We start from the raw sequence: 4,363 nt of genomic DNA on the forward strand, positions 1-4,363 counted from the left end.
GGTGACAAAATCACAATGTCCATGAGAGACATCTCTTCTTGAATCTTTAGTTTCCATCTATCCTAGACATTTTGCTTCTTCTTCCAAAGAAGTCTAGTCATTTTGGGTTACTTCTGGCAGCTCATATGCTTGGGAAAAAAATACAACTGTCTTAAAGATTAACAAGTCAATAAAAACAAAATGTACTAGTGAAACAGGACAAGAAGGTACAATTTGGTCAGGTAGGCTGCTGAAAAAAGGCCCAGGCTTAGGCCGGAACATGTTCTCTTAAAAAAATAACTAAATAAAAAAGCTAAATATACCAGACATAAAAGTATATAAAATATACAATTTTAAAAATAAAATTTTAAATTATTTAAAAATACAAAAGGGTCAGAATCGACTCGACAGCAATGAGTTTGGGTTTTTTGTTTGTTTGTTTGTTCCTTTCCTCAAATTATGCTCAGGCAGAAAAATTTCCGTTCATCCTTGACTCCTTTTCCTATCACATCCACATCCAATCAATCAGGAAATCCGGTTACTTTTACTTTCAAAAATAGAGAAATGAACCCCTCTGTCTATCTCCACTGTGCCATTAAGTTTAAGCCACTATCATCTGTTACCTGATTATTGCAAGAGAAGGTCTCCCTGCTCCCTCTTGCCATCCTATAATCTATTCTCAATACAAGAGCCAGATGATCCTTTTAAAACAAAAGTTAGAACTCTTCTGCTCAAAAACCTGTAATGGCTCCTCATTTCACCTAGCACAGGGGTTGACAAGCTACAGCCTGTGGACCAAATCCACTAGCCATCTGTTTTTGTAAATAAAGTTTTATTGAACCACAACACCACCAGTTTGTTATACAGGCAGTTCCTGGATTATGAACTTCCAATTTACAGACAACTCATACTTGCCCTTTAATGTTATGTAAATTTGTCCTCACTTTGAAACCACTGAACCAACCCCTACTCACAAAAGATTTTTCATCACAAGCAACTTCACTGCTGCATGTGCAGACTTTAAATAATTGAAAAGTCTTTGAGCCTTTTCTTGCACTAAAGTAAGGCTAAATAAGAACTGTATGCACCTGTTCCAACTTAATCTACAAATTCAACTTAAAGACTTAAAGACACAGTTAGGAACAGATCTCGTTCCTAACCCGGGGACTGCCTCTATATTGTCTATGCTGTTTTCATACTACACCAGCAGAGTTGAGTAGTTACATCAGACACTCTAAGGCCCAGAAAGCCTAAAATATTTACTATCTGGTCCTTTATAGAAAATATTTGCTGACCCCTGACCTAGCATAAAATGGCCTACATGGTCCTACTGGTACCCCCACTTCTCTGTCCATATTTCTTATTCTGTTCCAGCCATAGTGCCCTCCCTATTGTTCCCCAAAGATGCCATCCTAAGACCACTACACTGGCTATTTCCTTTCCTGGCATGTTACTCCCCCAGATATCCATCTGACTCACTCTTATTCACTTCAAGTCTTGGCTCAAATGTCACATTCTCATTGAAGCCTACTCCTCTCATCCCATTTAATTCCACAATCTATACACCCACTCTGATTCCCTTAGTCCCCTCAACTTTTTGCTTTTTCTGTAGAACTTATTACTATTAACTCACTAATAACTCAATAATTTATTACATTCAATTGTTTATTTTTTGTCTTTTTTTGTCAACTATATGCTCCATGAAGGCAAGATTCCTTATTTTGTTTGCTATAGTATCCTGAGTACTTGTAGCAGTGCCTGACACATAGTAGGCATTTAGTAAATACTAGTTGAATGAAATGAGACTGAATAAATAGAGCATCACTATTCCTTTAACTACCCACCCCCATGTGTCCCTCTGTGATCATACCCCCTACTTACACTTCTGGATTTTTTGTTAATCATTTCTGTGCTTTTCTTTATACTTGAACCCAGGTTTATATACCACTACAAAATGTATGTTTCACCTAGCCAGATTTTTAGCTTTATGTAAATGGAATAATATTTGCGTGTATACTTTTGAGACTTCCTTTTCTTTTTCAACATCATTTATAAGATTCATCCCAACTGATGCATATAGTTATAATACGTTTATTTTCACTGCTGGATGGGATTTCAGTGCATGAGTACACCCCAATTTATCTATTGCACCTGTCGCACATTTAAGTTGTTTTCAGTTTTTTGCTATTATAAAATACACTGTCAGGAAGATTCTAACATACATCTTCTGTTATACACGTGTAAGGTTTTCTCTAAGGTTCACACCTAGGAGTGGAATTGCTGGGGTGTAGGGATGTGAAAAAATGTTGACTCAATGGCAACTGGTTGGAGGTGCCTGGAGTCCCTTGGTGGTGCAAATAGTTGCTAACAGAAGGCTGGAGGTTCGAGTTCACCAGGGGCACCTCAGAAGAAAGTCCTGGTGATCTACTTCCAAAAAATCAGCCATTGAAAACCCTGTGGAGCACAGTTCTTCTCTAACACACATGGTGTCACCATGAGTCTGAGTCTACTCAACAGCAACTGGTCAGGGATGTGAATATTTCATTTCACCCATAATGACAAACTGTTTTCCACAGGGTTGTACAAATTCACACTTCTACTAGTAGTATAAAAGACTTCTTACAGCTCCCTATATTCACTAACACTTGGTTTTGTCAGACTTCTTAGGGTAGTGGTGAAACTCATTGTGGTTTTAATTTGCATGTCTCTGATGCCATGGAATTGAGCATCTTTTCATATACTTATAAGCCATTTGTTACTCCTTTTCTGTGAAATGCCTTCTCATTTATTTTATTTTTTCTACTGAGTTGTTTTGCTTTTCCTTACTGAGTCATAGACGTTTTTTCTCAAAAGGCATAATTTTCTTAAAGCATTGAGTTTAGGGCTATCTGCACTGCACAATTTCACAGACCCTGAGGGCACAACTGTCTTGAAGATCAACATAATCATTACCGTAGCATGATGATCCTCGTAATACTCACTGACCGATAAATGAAGAAATAAGTCAATATTCAGCAAAATCTGTTATAAGTGTGGTCCCAGTTTAAGTTAGGCCAATAAATAGTATCTTCGAAGAAAATTTTAATTAAAAGTAGGTAAAAGGAAAATAAAGATTGTGCATCAAGTTATAAATGTCAATTATACAAAAATTTGTCTGTGGAACTGATAACTTTCTAAAAACGTCCAATAAATGAGGTTGAGTTTTCACAGAACAAATGACCCCATAAGCATAATTAGAGAGAGTGTATGCTAGATGTATTAATCCTTAACTCTAGTCTTTTTTATTATGTTAGAAAGACTTTTTTCCCCATAGTTCCTAAGAGGGACAATGATGAATAACTGGCATTAATAAATGGTTTGTAGAGTAAATACCAACATTTTTCTAAAGGTTACGTTAATGCACACCCCAGTCAAATTGCATTCACTACAATTCCAAATGCAAATCTAATCATTCCTCCGTCTTAGAGTGAATGATGCCTATTCACTGCTGGAATGGTAGATTGTACTAAAGAACTGAGAAATAAATCCTCTGACATACTGTTACTGGACATACTGTTCTCATTTGGGAAACATTTAAGCTGCTAATGAATGCCCTCCATTTTGTTTAGCGGAAAAGGGATTTCCTGTCTGTGTATCTATATTAGAAAACAGGATGGGCCGTATTCATCACATAACCTAAACTAGGGAATCTTAGTTTCTTTATCTTCTACACCCAATGAAGCCCTTATTTTATAATAAGTTAAAAAAAATCTTATCAAGGAAAACTCAATATCTCAACATTGATTGAAAAATGTCTTTCCTGTTCTCCGAACTCTAACCACTTCATCCAATTAAATGGGACGTTAAGCAGTGATTATAATGAAAAATAAAATAAATCTAAAAGTAACTTTTCAACCTGTGACTTTAGAACTTATTAGAAAACACAATTTAAAATCATTTTAAGGATGGAAGAATGAATTTCAAGTTTGAACTGTCCAGTTAGATCGAGCATGATAAATGAAATCTACATCGAAACACATAGTTGTGAAATTTCAACCATTCAAATTAAAGAGAGGATTCTAAAAATTTCCAGTGATTAAAGAGTAAACAAAACTAACCAACCAACCAATCAAAAAGCAACTTATCTAAGAAGTATTGAAAATCAGAATAGCACTTGACTCCTTAATAACAACACTGGAAGCCAGAAGAAAAGGTGGTAATGCTTTAAAATCTGGGGGAAAAAACTCAAGTCAAACTAGTAATCAAAATTAATGGCAGAAATAATAACATTTCAGACATGTAAGATCTCAACACTCTATATGCAAAAATTCATTTCTGACCTGGAATTCTATACCCACTTTAATAAAGATATTTTCAGACATTCAAGGTCTCAAAAAAAAAAAAA

This window comes from Trichechus manatus, unplaced genomic scaffold, assembly GCF_000243295.1.
Source record: "Trichechus manatus latirostris isolate Lorelei unplaced genomic scaffold, TriManLat1.0 scaffold00003, whole genome shotgun sequence".
Classification (NCBI taxonomy): domain Eukaryota; kingdom Metazoa; phylum Chordata; class Mammalia; order Sirenia; family Trichechidae; genus Trichechus; species Trichechus manatus.